Below are 19,384 nucleotides of genomic sequence, written 5' to 3'. Positions count from 1 at the left end.
TTTTTCTATAGTCATAGCAATTATTAGAGAGCTATGAAAGTATTGGTGATTACATTATTCATAACAAGAAATAACTTGAGATGGTGCTGTTGATAGATCACCATGTTATTCATATTCATCAAGAATTATTCATATACAGGGGACTATGGATATGTTTCAGTTATGTGCATGCCTTGTTATTTCAGCTAAGGAAGAATAACATGTTTGAAAGAAAAGAAAAATTGGGGTTAATTTTTGATCATATATTAATTCAATATTTTACAGAGCATGCAAGTTCATTGTTTAGGAAAAGTAGGTGTAAATGGCATGTTATTGTGAACAGGAGGAAATAATTACAAAGTGTGGCTATTAGTTTCATGAATCTATAACTTTGAAATCTTTTGTATTAGTATTCTGCATTATATGCTCTCTGCATGAGGATTCTATAGTAATTATGTATTCTGCGAATTGTCCTTTAAGGAAGATGGAAATCATCTTAATTTTGTGATTTGGCTGAGGTTGTGGAGGCAAGGCAATGATGGCGATAGTCGGAGCCTCCCCTTTAGAGAGACAATTTGTGTCTCTACAGAGCAAGCCCAGCCTCGAGGGACTTGCTTAGTCCAAGTAGTGTCCCCCTATTTATTTAGTAGACTTCTCTAGTCTTTTATAAACCATTAGATGATAGTTTCTCTTCCTCATTAGGAGACCATTGTGGTCTTATTAGCGAGTTCCATCATAGGAGACACGCTTTGTCTCGTTAGGCAGCTTTCCTCTGGGAGCAAGCCTCGTTGCTTAGAGCCCGCATTTTCCCTTTGGAGGCATACAGTGCCTCATTTATAGAACCTCCCCTGTTTGTCTCTCTTTTGAGCTAAAAGACATGCTATGTCTTATTTGTCCCCCTTTATAGAGTGTTAGAGAGTCTTTGACTCATTTATCCTTTTTAGTGGTAGTATTAGAGAGTCTTTGACTCATTCCTCCTTTAAGTTGTAGTATTAGAGAGCCTTTGGCTCACTTGTCCTTTGATAGCGGTATTAGAGAGTCTTTGGCTTATTTCCCCATTTTCTATAGTTGTTTTTAGGAGCTTCTCCTTAGTGTTGTCGTCACTCTTGTTTGTTAGGGACTAGCACAGTCTCTTTAGAGCTTTACCTTTTGGAATTTTTAGATCGTTGTCTTTATCCTTGATCATTGGTTTACCTGGTTTAGGGGTTTCCCCTGTTAGCTCTAGGGTTTGGCCCTAGGGTTTTGCTTTGTATATTCCCTTAGGTTTTTGACCAAAAGGGTGAAAACTCTTTAAAACTTCAAAAACATTTGAAAAGCTTTAAAACCCAAAAACAATGAATATTTTAAAACTCAAAAATATTAGAAATTTGAAACTCAGAAAACGTTTGAAAACTTAAATATATATATATATATATATATATATATATATATATATATATATCAAAAACATTTAAAAAACATTAAAACCGTTAAATCATTTGAAGTGTTAGGGGAGTTCGTTTCGAACTACGTTGGCTTGATCCTCTTCCACGAGGTACGTAGCGCAGCTTGGGATTTATATCCCAAGCCCAGCCAAACTTTTGTAAAAAAAAAACATTTTAAAACCTTTTTGAATAAGCAACCTTTAAAACTTTATTTTCAAAAGATCTTTTTCTAGAGTTAGGAGTTTCTCCTAGATAGAGAGTTTTAGAGTTAGGAGTTTCTTTTGGTAGGTTGTTTGTTTTTTTTGTTTGTTGTGTGCTTGTTTTAGAGTTAAGGGTCTGTCCTAGAGTTATAGGAGCGCCTCCGTCCGGTCAGTCGGCGATCCACATCGCCGAGTGATGACTAGAGTAGGATACGCTAGTACACTCTTTGTTTTCCTTAGGATACACATCCTAGTTACACATTGGTTGTAGGAACCACCTGCTTTAGCTTAGGGCTAATTTACATTTAGTTAGGGCAAATAGGGTGTCCTAAAATCCACAATTCATTGGAATTTAAATAATCGTACAAGAAACTTTAATAACTGGTCTGATCTTCTAGATCGAGTCTAGGATAGAGGTCTAGGTGTCTTAGGCATCATAGCTTAGAATAGGCGCGAAGAACTACGTGACTCTGATTCTTGTGGAGGCGGGGATACGTAGGCTTCTTTGGATGAACATCAGACCATCCGAAGACTCGGGTAAATCATTTAGAGTCTTAGGATTTGTTGTTTTGTTATTGTATGTTTTGATGTGTTTTCTTACTTTCTTGTATTGATCCTATACCTTTAGTTGTAGCTTGCATGTGTTATGTCTACCAGAACTTAGACACCAGTTAGGTATGTCACTCATAACCTATTTGTCATTAAGTGACACATCTTTTATCTTACTTTATATGTGCTTATTATTTCATCCCTGAGTCATGCATGATTAGGTAGACGTTCACTCGGGGATATTGTTTCCCATTTCACACGATTTTTACCCAAACTTCTTTGGAGTTAATGAAAATGGCATAAGAGACCAAGTGCTTGCATTCGAACGAATTGGGGGTGCTCTTCAGACCTTCTCCATTCGTAATCAGGCACGAACCCATATATATTTCTGGTTATCCATTGCACAGAGAATTTGATTTTAGGGTTCCATGGTATATCCATGGATGGCGACTCTGATTTTATTTTAGGTATGTCTGGGTTTTGAGCCTTGGCTCCGGATCAAGACATATCTCTTTCTTTTTATATCGCCACTCGTGCTATGCTATGAGGGTGGCAACCATTTCGAGAGTTCCTTGGCTGAGCTCTCCTTCACACGTGGATGATCCAAGAGGGTGTTAGGGACTCGTTCCCTCACCGTCCTCGGATCGGGGTCCACACACCAAAAATATTGAAAATGTCTTAAAATCTAAAAAACACTTGAACATTTTAAAATCCAAAAACATCGGAAATTTAAAACACTAGAACATTTGAAAACCAGAAAACTTTAAAAGCATCTAATGCTCTAAGATTTTAGGAGTGTAGTTAGGAAGTTTGTTTCCGAACTACGTTCGCTTGATCCTCTCTCATGAGGTACGTAGGCAGCTTGGGATCTTTTTCCCAAGTCAAGTCAAATTTTGTAAATAAATCATTTAACCCTTTTAAAAATTTAAAAAAATTTCATAAAACATGTTTTTGAAAAGATCTTCTTCTAGAGTTAGGAGTTTGTCCTAGATAGAGGGTTTTAGAGTTAGGAATTTGTCATTGGTATGTTGTGTACTTTGTTTATGTTTGTTTGGTTGTTTTGTATTTGTGTCAGAGTTAGGAGTCTGACCTAGCTAGGAGTTTGTCTTCGCCTCTGTCCGGTCAGCTGGCGATTCACATCGCCGACTGATGACTAGAATATGGTGCGTTAGATAGCCCATTATTTTCCTCAAGATGTACAGCCTAGTTACACATATGATGTAAGGCCCACTTGCATTAGCTTAAGGCTAACATGCATTTAGTTAGGGCATATAGGAAGTCCTAAAATCCACAATTCATTTTAACCTAAATAACGTTCGAGAAGCTTTAAAAATCAATCCGGTCTTTTAAGTTGAGTCTAGTTTAGTGGTATAGATATCTTAGGCATCATAGTCTATAATAGGCGAGTAAGAACTTTGTGGCCTTGATTCCTAAAGAGGCGGCGATACGTAGGCGGCTTTGGAAGAACATCGGATTATTTAAAGATTCGGGCTCGAAAAACAATTAGAGTCTTAGGGTTTATTATCCTAGAGTCACAGGGATTTGTAGTCTGGTACTTGTTTGTATGTTTGAGTGTTTTTCTCTTTTGTTATATCTCTTGTGTGATTTTGGTTGTATGACTTATTGCTTGTTGTGATTTCATGTATAGGGATATGTTAGTATGCTTTCCTCTGACATGATAAGTGATTACTCTCTTTAGGTGATTCATATGCTTAGCTGTAACATCTACATCCCTGTTTTATCTAGTTTACTGCTTCTTCCATGCTTAGTTGTAGCTATTTACTGATTTCAGTTTATTATTGCATGATCACATGCTTAGCTGTAGCTCTTTACTGATATCAGTTTATTGTCTTCTGATCACATGCCTAGCTGTAGCTCTTTACTATTGCTGATTATTACTTTTGTTATCATCTACTAGCATTTGCTCAGAGTTTTAGGTAGTTCAACCTCTCTAGTTATCCATTGCAAACAGAGCATTTGTTTTTTGTTTCATTGCCTATCCATGGATGGCAACTCTTTTTCATAGTTTTAGGTACACCATGGTTTCGAGCCCTGGCTGCGGATCAAGAGGTATCTCATTTATCGCAATAGGGCGCTTTATTTAGAGAGTTCCTTGGTAGAGCTCTCCTTCATGTGGGGATCCCAAAGGACCGACGGGGGACTCGCTCCTCGCCGCCTCCTCCGGATCGGAGTTCACAAGTTCGTCCTAGGGACGAACTGGATTTGTGCCGAACTGCCTATTTGGGGCAATTTTTGTCGTTTATTGATTTTTGGCACCTAGTTCCTCCAAGGGACGAATTGGATTTGGGCCGAACTGCCCATCTGGGGCAATTTTTGGACGAACTACTTTTTTCGACGTAGTTTTTCATTTTCGATGAGGGGCGTGATTATGATGGCGATTTTCACGAGAATCGAGGAGGCGCCACGAAGCTCGTCATGCGTGTTTCCAATAGGTGCTTCACGCGGATTATGGACACATGGCGGATCGCATTTATGGTACCTGACATGTCGAGCTGTCGTTAACCTGTCAGGCGCATTATATAAGGTATGGAGGATGGTTTTTCTCTCATTTCCATCTTGGCCTCGCGGTTTTCCTTTTCTTCTCTCGCTCTTGGGGTCACAGTTCGAGAATTCGGCCTTTAAGCGCATCGGCCTCTTTTAGATCAGTAAAGTATCCTTTTTTCTCCGTCCTCATCTCATTTTCGCATGTCTTTGAAGATATGTCTAACTCGGAGTCTAGCTCTTCTTCTGGTAGTTCATCTTCTAGTAGTCCGTCGGAAGAGGTCGAAGTAGATGTAGTAGGAGTTGATGAGGAAGCTAACACAGGTGACAAAGCAGAGGATAGCAGGTCCGATGTGGTGGAAGAACTGATATTGCATTTGGGTTTTAAAGTAGATTCTTCTGAGCTTTTGGATTTAGACGAGGACGGAGAAGAAGAGGACGACGAGGGACTTGATGGTGAGGGCGACGGCTTAGACGATAGCCGAGATGGTGCGGCTTCGAACGTGCGGGCCATAGCTCGAATGGAGGCGAGCCCCTCGTATAACATCGGTGCTTTAAATGAGGGAAACAAACTTCGGGATTCCAGGTTGGAATTCATCAAGGTCAAATACTACATCCCTGTCGAGTTTGGCTTGCGAAATGCTTTAGAGGGAGATAGGGCATGTAATCCTTCTCCTAGAGACTTATGTGTTTATGAGGAAACTTTGAAGGGAGGCTTCAGGTTTCCAATGCACTCCTTTATTGCTGAGGTCTTGCAGTTTTATCATTTGGCCCCGGCCCAGGTTGCGCTAAACTCCTGGAGAGTGTTGATCGGCTTCTTGTACTTGTTAAAAGCGGAGCTGAAGAGGACCACTTCCCTAGGATTGTTTTGAATGTGTGCTCAGCTAAAGAGGCATAAGTTCGATGGTTGGATTTATCTGAGCCAACGTGCTGATGTTAAGATGGTAAAGGGTAAACCGACTTCCATCCACAGTTGGAAGAACAAATTATTCTTTGTTACTCAGGAAGCGGAATGGGCGGTTCCCATTAACTGGTCGTATGGTGATACAAAGGCCCTAAGACGAATGCTTTCTTTAGAGGGGGAGGACCTCGAGACCTTTGAGTTGATTAAATCATATGGAGCTGCCACTGGAGGCATCCATTGGAAGGAATTTATTATTGAACAGAAGTTGGTGGAGATTGGAGTTAGTGTCGCTACTAGAGCACGTAGGTGTCTTAGGTCATCCAATTCTGTTTTTGTTTTCTGCTTTTCTTAACCGCTATTTTCTAGGATGATATTTTGTACTGATACTTATTTTCATCTTCTATTTGTTGTAGAGATGGATTCTGCTAGTGCTTTGGACAAGGTGAAGGCCTTGATTAAGCCCGGTGGAAAAGGGGCTAAGGCAGATTCTTCGAAGGATGGCACTGGACGAGGTTCTACCCCCAGCAAAAGGTTGCTTGTATCCGTTGAGGATCCCTCATCTGGGAATAAGTCACGTCAAACCGTGGGCAGGAAATCCCTGAGTACCTTGAAGAAGCATCTAAAAGACAATATTTTGGGAGTTTCCGATGTAGTGGATGTCGAGCAAGACGTTCCTCGTGATCTTCCTGTCGAAGTCGATCCGGTGTTTCGCCCAGATTGGGCCGTTCTGAAAGTGAACACTGGCATTGGTGAATCCCGTGTTGCCAAAGATATAGTTTTGAAGAGTCGTCTTCCCAAGGACCTGGCTCGGGTAGCTGAAGAGCCTTTGGAGACGAGTATCGATGGGATTTGCTCGTCTTTGTACGCCTTGAATGTTTGGTGCGGCGATCTAATTGACAAATCGAAGAGTTCTTTCAGAGCTATTACTGGCCTGAATTGTGAGATTGGGCAGTTGAAGCAATAGGAGATCCATTTGAATCAGACCGTAAGTGAATGGGATGCTAAGATAGAAGGTCTGAAGAAGTTGCTAGCTAAAGAGAGGGTTACGAGGGAAACTGACCTCGAGAAGTATAACCAGCACTTAAAAAAGCTGAGTAATATAAGGAAGGTCGCGGTGGCAGCCAAGGAGAAAGAGCTTGTAAACCTAGCGGCAGAAGCGTACGTCGATGGGTTCAACGAATGCAAGGGTAGAATTACTGGGAAATACCCTCAGATCTCTTTGGAGGAGATCTCTGTTAGGTTGTTCGGGGAAGATGAAAGTAAAGACAATGAGGAGGTGCTTGAACTGCATCAGGATGGGACCACCGAACAGGGTGCTGGGAGAGGTACTGAGCTTGCCTCGGATCAAGCTACTGCCAAGCGTTTGGAGGATCTTGAATCTTAGGCCTTTGTCCCCCCCCCCCCCTTCTTCTTTTTTGTTTTGTTAGTCGTGTCCTTGTTGTTCCTTAGCCGTGATGCCTCTTTTGTATCGCAAGAAAGGTCTTTACGAATGAAAATAACATTTTGGAAACTTTTCAAGTTTTGTAACTCGTCTTTGTTTACTTGACCCCCCCTTTTCTTGATATTAGCTTAAGCCTTGGACTCGAAAGAATTCTCAAGTCTTTTTATGAATGGTTGTGGTTTGCAATACTAGTTCACGTAGGTGATTCTGCTAACAGGATTGCTCCTCTTTGGCTCTGGTTCCAGGTCTGAAATAATCTTCGGACCTTTTAGGAACTACCAAAGATTTCTATATGGTAGCACTTAACTTAATTTCTCAAGAAAGAAACAAGCATTTCATTAACAGTAAGAATTCGGGCTACACAGATATTGATTTTCTTTTCGACATTTCATCGGGTTACATAAACATTCATTCATTGCTAGTATCTCCTTAGATTTTTCGAGTTCCATGCGTGGAGGAGAGGGTTCCCGTCGAGGGTAACTTGTAGCGTCATGGTCTAATGATCTGAATTACCCGATACGGCCCCTCCCAGGTCGAGGAGAGTTTGCCTACCCTTCGGGGTTGCGAAACCGTTGCTTTCCTTACGACTCTAGCTCCTCATACAATTAGATTTAGGAATAACCTTAAAAATCAATTTTTTTTTATTTGAAGTAACAAACAATTTTTATGTTTACCTCTTCGTCCAATTCTCGTCAGAGATTGTTGGAAATATCAAAATATAGATTTTTAAACCTTCTTTTACCTGAAATTTCAAATTCCCGTAACTTCTTTATTTTTCAACCAAAAATTACAAACAAACTATGTATTTGGGTATACTCTTTGTATTAGTCTGTGGACTCGACCTAGATTCTTAGTCCATCAAACAGTGGTCATTCTATGGGTCACCTGAGGGTAGTACTGTAGTCTTGGACAAACCCACGATGCCAATAAGGATACCCGACATGGAATTCTCCACCCTAATTTTGGGAATATAATCTACAGTTTTGATGAGAGCAGTAGGCCTATAAAGATAGCTTGGCCAAGCGGATTTGTTAAATGGTTGATCAAGTGTTTTATTAAAATATTTTTTGAAATGATTTTGCAAATGCATTTGCAGACCCTAACTTCTTGACTGGAAGGTATACCATGACTGGGCCCAGAGGGTAATGAGTGTCCACGCCCCATAGGACTCAACCTGATAGATGTGGAATGGAGAAAGGATGTGCACATATTAGATGTGATTATGGGTAAGATGATTTGACAGTTATCTTTAGGGTTACGTCTCGACGGAGGCCACTGATCCAATGCAATTGTAATTGTTAACTACAGAGCAAGATCATATTGGGGCCCATCAATAAGTTTTGCAGGATTGGCCGTCGGATCCCTGCAACGATCCCACTCAAAATTCAAATGACCCATTTATAACCTTTGGATAGGGATCCCACATTTACTAGATTGCACGGACAGACTAGATTCGTTGCATATGATGCAAAGAAAAAAAATTGCGTAGTTCCTTTGGTGTATACACACTGTAGGATACACATGGAATACCCAAATAGTTAATTGTTAAGTTAGGGGTATTTTGAGAATTATAGAAAATTACGGATGGAGCTTTTATCCTATTGGATGGGAAGAATTAAGTTTATTTAATTAGAAAATTAAATAACAAGTGTTTATTTAGCAAATAGACATAGTCTACTAAAACATCCATAACTCACTAAGCACTTGGCCAAATTGAGTTTGTAAATACTCTTCGGAAACAACTTTCAAATGTCTACAACTTCCTAGTTTATGATTTTTTCATAATCTTTCATCTAATAGTCCAAAAACTTCCTTGAAAATCGGATAGCAGCTTTGTGGCGGGAATGCACTTGCATTAAGGTGGGCCCCACATGCAAAAATGCCCAACTCTTGGGATGGGGACACATTTTCTCTTTTTATGTATATATTTAAATATACATTCAAATCTATTATTTCCTTTTTGTTTGTACAAAAAAATAGGGAAAGTTACTAAAAGAGAAAAGAGGAGACTGTTGGAGAAACTCTTGGAGATCTAATAGGAGATTTTATATGAGATAAAACAGCAAACCACTTTTTCCCAAATAGAAAAGATGTCCAACTTAGCTTGGTAAAATGTCCAAAAAGGTTGAGAATATCCCCAAAATAATTACTTTATATTTTCAAAAGTAATGAAAGCTAGTTTTCTATTTGATCTAGTTTTGAAGAGAAATTAATAGGAAACCTTTTAAAATTGAAACACAACTCTATTTAAATATGTTTCGACGTGTGGGATAGTAAGGATTCGCTGGGAATTCACGTGAATTCATTCTCCAAAGAATTCCCAAACTCTTTCTATTTCTCTCTCTTCTAGTTCATCTTTTTTCTTCTAGTTTTTTAGAAAGACACCATTAAAGCTCCATAGAATAAAATTGGTATTCTCATCTAAGGTTCTGATATTATCAACACCTATACAATAATAAAAGTCATTCAAGTTTCCCTTCATGCAATTCGAAGGAATTTATCAGTTCAATTTGCGGGTCTACGGTGATCGGGTCGTTCATGGCCATTCGTGGAGTAGAGCAAGTGGATACTGATATTACGGTCAGTGAAAAAAGTATTTTTATGTCTTATATTTTTATTTGAATTACTATCAGATCATCTAGACCCTAGGTTCCTAGGCTAAAGGGCGAAATCGATGAGAAAATATTTATTTTACGTGATTTCTAGTTCCGCTGCATGTAGCAATTTCCCCTGAGGGTTATAACCCTTCCAACAATATTCAATTTAATGTCATGCTAGATTTTTAGAAAATGTTACTAAAGTAACATCATGGCCGCAACACTCTTCCTAGAGATTATGAATCCAAGGTAGGAGATGAAAATAATGTGGGGCCCACAATTTTTTATGATTAAAATCATTCATTTATTGGGCCCCAACGTAAATAGCTCATGCCAATAAAATAATCCCCATAGGATGATCCTACTCCTCTGTAGATCTACAGAGGGACAATAATCCTACATCAGTTCCAATATGTCATTTCTTTATAAACTTTTTTTATATAGACATACAAATTTTTTATTTATGGTTTTATTGAGTTCACTATCATAATTATTATGGGTTTAGTCAATTTAATGTCATGTTAGATAACTAGTTGTAGACTCGTGCGTTGCATGGGAACGGAAAATAAAGAAAAAACCCAGTATAGCATGACATATACAATTAAATTAACAAAAAAGAAGGCATATAAGCAGAAAACATTACACCAAAATCACAAATAAATTGCAAAAAAATCCAATATAGCATGACATATACAATTAAATCAACAAAAAAGAAAGGAGATAAGCAGAAAACAATACACAAAAATTACAAATAAATTGCACCTTGTATTATCGGATGTTTTCCTTTTCTACCCAAAGATTATATATACGAATCTGTAGAAAAAAGAAGAAGAAGAAAATCAGTTGGAAAAATCATGCTGAAATAAGTGCACGATTGGGCTGTTGTAACAGTCCTACTATGAAGAAATAAATGTCAAAATATGCTTATTTAGATAGAGATTCAAATCACTCTCCAACCGAAGATTAAAATACTGAAAAAGCTTACCTGGAAATCACAACCAATTTTATTATTCTTTAATCTATGGATTAAGATAACTGAATTTGTCAAGAAGGAAGCAACTGAATACTGTTGAAGAGATTCATTAAACACCGACCTTCTTCAGAATCTGCAAACTCTTGGAGAACTCTACCATGTTCCCAAACTTTCCTCAGGAAATAAAAAAAAAATAGAAAAAAAAAACTAATCCCACAATCACCATGGATTCCATGAAGCCCCAAAATTGAAACCAAACCCAATCAAACCAAAGCTAGCTTTATCTTTTATATTTTATATAACTTGCTTGATTTTATCCAAGTGTTGGATCATACTAAGTGTTTGTGTTTATTATCATTAGCTATTTAGAGTTTGAGTAGAATTGGGAAAGTGTGAAACGTGTAATTTTTGTGAAGTGTGGACGTATAGCAATGGGCTATTTTAAAGCTGTTGGGTTGTTTTGGATAAAGAATGGAGATATGAAAATATAGAGTCCTATTCCTAAAGCAATAGGGAAACGTATGTGTGGTTTATGCTTTTTGGGGCCCAGCAGATAAAGAACATGGTAACTTTGAAATACCACCCATCTATAGTGGAACCCACCAAAGCATGAACATGATCTCATATTTGTGTGTGGAACCCATGTCCTCAAAGACATCAAGACATCCTCTAATAGAGAAGAAAAGAAGTCTTATACCCCAATAGATCATTGATTGGATGGTTAAGATTAACTTGCAAATAAGTTTACTATATGAAATGGACGGTCTGATATCTTCATGCCCATGCCCCACCCAAAAACCCAAATTGAATACACTGCAGTTTAGAAATCCGTCGGATTGGGTCAGCTAGGGTTATCTACTGTCTGTGCAATTACATTGGACAAAAATATTCCATATCTGTAACGACTACCCTCATTCATCTATAAAGTTAATTTTTTAAATTGTAAATTCTAGACCATTGAATCAAAATTGAGGGTCAAGATTATCGATCTGCCTTGGATCGATTCGTAATCTCGAGAGTGATTGTCTCGTCCTTCCTTGATTATCTTGGATCAAACGATTTGAGAATCAAGGGCCCTAATTTAATTCAGTAAATACATGAAATGGCTAGTAATTATAGGATTTTCCTTAGAAATTATTTTACATGGAAAACAACTTAAAAGTGGAGAATAAATAGCAAGTGGAGAGTTGAAGATCCTTTTAAAATCCAATGTTTTAGTATGTCTTGCTGTTAATTTGAACTAACATTCAAAAGCCATTCAATATGCATAATTAGGGTAAGTGACTAGGGTCATATGATGGATAAGTTAAGAAGGTTAGTAAGGTTGGAAAGGAAAGACAGTTGGAGATTTTCGGGGGGGGCGGGAATCACGATCTCTAAAATTGAGAGAAGCGTGGGCAAAACTCAAGATTTTTATGTGGAACGCATATTTTTGTGGGACCACCTATCCTTGCTTTGAAACTTAAAATCCCACCAAATTAGCTACACTGCCTTATCGTTAAGATCAAAAACAAAAAAAGGGGAAAGAAATACAGTGCGAGAGGAAAAAAGAGAGAGGCTCGGGCACAGCATCCTTGTTCTTGGCCGGGAACCCATCTTGCTACTTCGTTTTCACCATTCACCACAGCCGAGAGGTATGTTTATTTTGAGTTTACTTGAAATTCCTTGATCAATAACTACCCTCAATTCCATGGCAACTTCTTCATCAAACCTTTTTGAAGCCATGGAATTGCATCCCCAACCTTATATACAATGGAACCCTCTTTGTTTATTTCTTTAAAACCCATTCCATGTTGACTCAGAGCCACACCCTAAAAAGCCCTTCCTTATATGCAAATTTTTCATTCTAGATCCTTTGGTCTGCTCACGACCATCTTATTCCAAGATTTCTTCCATGCCCAATCTTACTTTCCAACACCTGCAAAACCCACACCTATGTTAAAATAAATATAGGGATTCTGTAAACAAAGGAAGCAAGATACAAAAGAAAAAAAATAAATAAAGTAATCTATATATACATATGCACCTCATTTTACCCTTGAGACACCCTTCCAGTTAATTTGTGGTGTTTTATTTTACATTAAATGGGGGAGATGGCTAGGGGCAAAAAGTTATTAGATTTCAGCCCAAAAATATTTTAACAACTGCACAAACAAAACCAATTCGTCTTTTCTAAAGACAACAAAGGTTGTTCTAGCATTCTTATATTTTTATATTGGCACAAATTAGGTTTGTCTTTTAATTTTTATGAAATATACTGTTGGTTTCAGCACTATTTCGTTTTAATAATGGCATAATCTCAGTTTGTCTTTTCCCAAAATTTTAATAGAAGTTGCTGATTTTCAACATTATTTTATACTAATAATTTTATCTGATTAATATAGCCTTGTCTCAAAATTTTAAGCAAAGGTGCTGATTTTCATCTCTATCATTTTGATAATGACACCCCTTCACATTCTTTCATTGGATAGACATAATACCCTAGCATTCATTTGATAAGCACGCACCCCTTTCAAAATGGCTAACTGCAAAATTTGCAATCAAAGACCCAGTACACTTTCCTTGGTTTCAGATCTCCGTCACGCCCAAACCCTCGTTGATAAAACCTGCAAAATAAAGAGCGTATGATAGTGTAAAATATTAGAAATAAGGAAGGAATTCCCAAAGTACTACATTAACACCCTTGATATATAAAACTTTCAGGGGGCCTTTCTGTGTGACTAGTAGAGACCTAGCATTGTCCCCACACTCAGAAATCAAGGCAGGTGACAACTAGACCTTGTGTTGTATTGGTTTCAATATAACTTGTTTCATACAAAGTAATCTTCCGTATTCTATTTTCTTTGTGATAACTGTATAGCTCATTATACTTGTTTACTTGAAATGAAAAAAAAAATAAACTGCTTCTAACCTTTAAGTGAAAGAATGCAGGAAAACAAGGCAAAGGTAACGTACTTTAAAATCCCTATTTGCATATCATACATGGGAGAGAGTAAAGGGAAAATTAAGGGTGTGGCGGTATCATCCTGGGACCTAAGGTCCAAAGGCCAACGCGAGAAGCGTGTACAGCCTTTCGTTGGCAAACCATTCAAAGGGATAGTATCCCCGAAACGGCTCGGCATTAAATGCGAGACCGAAATTCGAGTCCATAACGCTACTACCTTTGGACAGGGGTAGTGGGTAGTCGTGCGGCAAGACACCGGTAAAAAGAAAAGGTCAGAAGAAAACTAACTAGAAAAAAATGGGGAAAAAGGCCGGATGTACCTGGGGAATATACTGTCTCATTTTATATATTCGATGCACACATAGCATATTATTCATTATTGTCATTCATTCCTGTTTATACTGCTATAGATGGTGTAGTTTTATTTTTCAGTTATTGTTATTGCTTTTAGATGATTGCTAAGGATCTGAATTATTATTGCATGCCATTTTATATTGTTCATTTTACTCTGCTCGGTCTCTGGAGGACCCTGCTCTAACGTTGTTTTCTCCACCACAGAAGTTGAGGCGTTAGATGGGAGAGCATTTGCAAATGAAGAAACCATGGGATAAGGGATTGTGTGATCGGCGAGTTCGCTTCATGGATTTTTGCGCTATGACGTCTTGCGTCATTTTCTGTTCTTATTTTTTTGTTGGGACTTTCTTTAGTTTGAACTTTAGTTATTAAAAACTTTACTTTTCATTTGGAGTATAAGATTTGAAAGGACCTCTTGTTATGGTAGACTTATTTAATTTGGAATAAGATTTTTGTCGTGGTTATTGGTTATCTTATTTTTTTTAAAAAAAAATTCCATGATTTTTGCGTTGTTCTTTTGCTCGTAGCGACTTGACGAAATCGGGTCGTTACAATATCAGCACAAAATTCAACATAAATTGAGCAAAAAAAAAACAAAAGAATGCGAAATAATTAGAAAAGATGAAAGTTCACCTCTGAAGTAGAAATAGAAATTCAATAGATCTAGGCTGTTCGTTCCATGCAGATATTCGAAATACAAATTCATGAAACAATAATTAGAAGGAAAATCGGCCTCTATATAGGGAATTAGAAGGGGAGAATATTTTTGATAACCACAATAGTTGGGCTTCTTTTTAGGCAGCTAGAAACTGCCTTTATTTAAAGCAAATCGTTAATTTAAGCAAATTGTTTCCTATTCTTATGGAAATTTAATTTGCTTTGCATACTCCTTTTACTCTGCCCTCTGTTTCTTTGCCGGGAATTTTGGTTCCTACGCTAAGAGGAGAATAAATAGAAAAAACGGGAAATAGTTATAGAGAGATAGTGAGGATACATTTGAAAAGGAGTCCTAGTTTAGTTAGTCTTTCAAAGATATAAGGATAGGAAAGGAGTCTTTGTTGGAATGGTCTTTAAGAGATAGAGATAGAGATAGAGATAGAGAGAGTTGAGATACGATTTAGAAAGGGAGAGGAGGAAATGTGGTATAGAAGCTATACACAGAAAGTTGTGTGTATATATTCCTTTCTTTTAGGGGCTACACATAAGTTGCATGTATAAGAGGGGGTGTGTGGTATAGAGCTATACACAGAAAGTTGCGTGTATATATTCCTTTCTTTTAGGGGTTATACACAGAAGTTGCGTGTATAAAGAGGTGCCACGTGGCAGCACCACGTTGTGCGACATTCAGCTTTACTTATATATAATTAGATTAGATGTTACTTAATTAACATCATAGCAGCAGCCCTCTTCCTAGAAATTATGGATCCAAGGTGGGAGATGAAAATATAATGCGGCCCACAATTTATTTATGATTAAAACCATTTATTTAATGGGGCCCGCCATAAATAAGTCATGCCACTAAAATAATCTCCACATGATGATCTTACCCCTATGATCCACTGAGGGACAACCCATCATACAGATTGGAGGGTTAGGATCATTCTCTAGAAATGATTTGCAAGGCACCTCCTATTTACGCCCAAGGCCAATTGATGAATGGTTGGATCATCGAATAATATGGGCCCCTCTATATTGTTTAAAAGGGATTTGCTAGCGTCCATCGGAAGGCATTTTGCGGAACGTCTGTTGCATGAGAGAGCAGCCACCCCATGAATAATGACAAAATCTGTTACAAAGTGAGCCTATGTGGCTGCTCTCACATGCAAAAGACGTCCCGCGAAATGCCTTTTGCGATGGACCCTAGCAAAACCCTTAAAAAATATGTGCATAAACTCATCTATTTCATTATGCTTGATCAAAGGTCTAGAATCATCCGAATGAGAGAGCGGGGGGTTGTGCCTAGGGCAATAGGCCAGATTTGTGAGGGCCAATAGTATTTATATATCAGTTATCTAAGTGGGTTTATGCCGTACATGGTCATTGGGTGTTTCTTGTTAATGAAAATGATGCCGTCATAGAAGATTTTTCTATATAATTATCCCCACATGTGGTCTCGTGCTAAGTCTTGGATTTTCCCCAACTCATTTATAAAAGCTCTCTTAATCAAACATGGCTTCATGTGTTGTCTTAGACATCCATATACGTAATCATTTGTTTAAGAGAAGAATTAAAGGAATGACATGCTTTAGTACTAGAGGTCTTCAAAGTAACACCCCAAATTCTAGTCTCTAGCGTATTGGCAAAGTCATCGACCGGGATAGACAACGGGGATAGAAATTCTTGGATAAGTTATTCTTAGGATTGGGATGATTTTACGGTCAATATGATGAATGGTTTAGTCTTCATTCTAGAATTCTAGAATTCTAGACCATAGACATTTTGGTCTACCTGTTCCCATTGGCGGAAGAGACCTGAATGGTATAATTTCACAGGGGTCCCTTACCATTTCACCAAATGCGAGTAGACCAACCCCACCACCACCTGTCCTTTTCTTTAAAAATGCTTCAACATCCAATGATAAAATATTCTCTTAAGAAGATCTTATGACGATGTACATTGTATTAAGTATATATTATAATGTGACAATTACAGTACTTCATCGTCATAGAATCTAAATTAAAACATATGCTTAGTCTCCTAAATCTAAGAAAGCTATATTATATTGGTGATTCATCGTAGAATCTAAATTAAAATGTATGTTAAGAAAGCTATATTATATTGGGGTTGGCAAGGGTGTTGCACATGAAAATAGTTTAGCTTTAAAGGTATTTGTCGTGCTTTTTGTCTTGAGGAAAAAACTTTCTTGAACAGTCATTGTTTTTGGAGGAATGATATACTGAAGGGCGCCATTGGTCAGTTTCAGCAGAAGTCGAATCCTTTTTCTGTTTTTTCCTTAGCCATCCACTTTTTTCGGTGCACTTTGAAGAAACTGACCGGTGGGGGCGCCCTTGAAAGTGGTTTCTGCAAGGGCACTCTTCATTCTATCATTCCTCTTGTTTTTGTTACTGCTCTATTTCTTTCAACGTACAAAACAAATGTTATGCCTTTGAGCCATTTTTTACTTTAAAAGAAATGGACCGTAAGGAAAGTAATTATTGTATTGATGGACCCACCACTATATGTAGACTGAACTAGCCCATGAATATTATTGGCTGTCACAAGTACGGCCTATTGACTTTGGTCCCACCCTCATCGGATGATTCGAGACCTTTGATCGAGCCTAAAGAAACAGGTGTCTTTAAGCCGTTGATTTTTGCACGTCTCAGTCTTGTGAATGGGATCTTCGTTCATCATTGGACCTGGATCGATGGTCCATCAGATCAACGATCCCCATCCCCGATCACCAACCACATATGCCACATGTCCATTGAGTCATGGTCATTTTCGTCCATGATGTCTTTCCTGACATAGTGATAGATAGACCTGGCAAAAGCGACCCGTGCCCGCGGGTCGACCCGACCCACCCACAAATTTGCGGGCACAGGTCTGAGTTTTAGTGACTCGTCAAAACTAACCCGCAGGTGACCTAACCCGCAAAAACATGGGTCGGCGCGGGTCAACCCTCGGGCACCCGCAAGTCACTTGGCTTTTTTAAGGGTGGTGGTCTTGTTATGCTAATCTAGTTATATGGCTTTTTTTTTCTAATGCAAAGGATGGTGATTTTGTCATGCTAATCTATTTTTTAACGGTTTGATGCCTGAATAGGTTATGGCTAGCACCATAGGTTGATCCCAACCCTCCGATTTGAATGTTAGAGGGTTGATCACTTGATCCTAACCCTCTATAGATCGGAGGGTTGGGTTCAACCTATTGAAATGATTTTTGGGGCACAACCTATTTAGGCTGTGGGCCATCTAATGGACGGTTTGGATCATCTCACGGTGCCGGCCATACCCTACTTTTAAGTTTTAACATTTTCCTAAATTTAAAAAATCGTTTGAATTTAACCACCGTTTGAATTTGCGGGTGACCCACGGGTTGACCCGGCCCACCCGCGGGCCGCGCGGGTCACGTAAATTCTGACCTGCAAAAATGCAGGTCATTTCCTGACCCGACCCATGTGACCCGCACCCGCATCACCCGCGGGTTGACCCGGCCCGGCCCACCCGTTTGCCAAGTCTAGTGATAGAGCTGCAGTGATTGGCCCCCCTACTAGAAAATCCAAAAAGATAGTAATTGGACCCACCTACTGGAAAATAAAAAAAGACCTAGACCTTTCAATGGTAACATGATCGCCCCCACCTACTCCAACAAAGCTACTTAAAAGTTAACATCTCCTCTAAGGCCAGCTTTGGATTGCAGGAATATTTTGTTTTTTTGAAAAGAAAGATATTTCTAAAATTTCCTACACTTTTACACACTAAGACAGAAGGAAAAAAATTGTAGGTAAGCCGGGATAGAACCCCGACCTCAAGATCAAAGAACGTAGTCTTGACCATTGAGCTAGAAGCTCAATCCCCCAAAAAGACAACTTGAATCAACCCTATTCAATTTTTATTTAGAGGGATCTTCAATATACGATGATATCCCTCTAAATTAATCAAAATCATATCATATCCTTATAATCATGGACAGGAAAACTTCCAAAAAAAATTTTCCCTTCAAAAATACTTTTCTTGCAATCCAAATGGCGTAAGGCTCTGTTCACTTGCGTTCTCGGGAAAGTAAATCCTTGGACAACAACCTATTTTTTCCTTGACAAGACAGAATTCTGATGTTCACTTGCTTTGCAGAGAAAGTAACAAGCCTAGGTGGAAAATGTCAAATAATGACACGGAAATTGCCAAAAATGATGTGGAAATGTCTCTTTTCTCAAAAGTGTGGGAAACCAAATTCCACTATTTTGGTCGGTTTTACTTTTCCGGGAAAACTAATGAAAAAAGGTGGGCAAGCAGTTTCTAGGGAAACTTTTTCCTGCACAATTCCTGCGCACGTGAATAGGAGTGGGAAACCTTTTCCTACATTCCTGGGTTTTTTTTCCTAATGCCACGTCAGATTCCTGAGAAACCTTTTCTTTTCCTATCCCGGAAAAACAAGTGAACAGAGCCTAAAGGAAGACAGCTTGCAACTTTCAAAGCTTGAATTTGGAAAAGGTACCCGTAACAAACGAACAAAACGATGGCTTGAGCATAGTTTCGTCAAACAAAAGGACAGAAGTGTCATTTTACGAAGCCTATGATGTTTCTATTATTCGCCTCGAAGGTAGGACGAGTGGCTTTTAGTATACTTGAAGATATTTTTGCCTTTTCATAATCCACGAGGGATCCTTGTTTCCTTGCGTGGCTAAGTCGGTGGCAGAATTCCATATATACCCTTGCTTAAGAAAGAAAAAGACACCTGTCATTTTCCAGATATGCCCTTGATAAGTCTGGAAATATAGTTGGGTGGATTTTTGCTATATTTCGCCCCCAAAGGTAAAGCCGTAAAGGTTAAAGAATCCAAAGCTTCAGAATTAGA

The sequence above is a fragment of the Tasmannia lanceolata genome, unplaced genomic scaffold (assembly GCF_043159265.1).
Source record: "Tasmannia lanceolata isolate RefF3 unplaced genomic scaffold, GAP_Taslan_0.1 ptg000003l, whole genome shotgun sequence".
Taxonomy (NCBI): domain Eukaryota; kingdom Viridiplantae; phylum Streptophyta; class Magnoliopsida; order Canellales; family Winteraceae; genus Tasmannia; species Tasmannia lanceolata.
The sequence above is the reverse complement of the archived record's forward strand: the minus strand, read 5'-3'. Positions refer to the sequence as shown.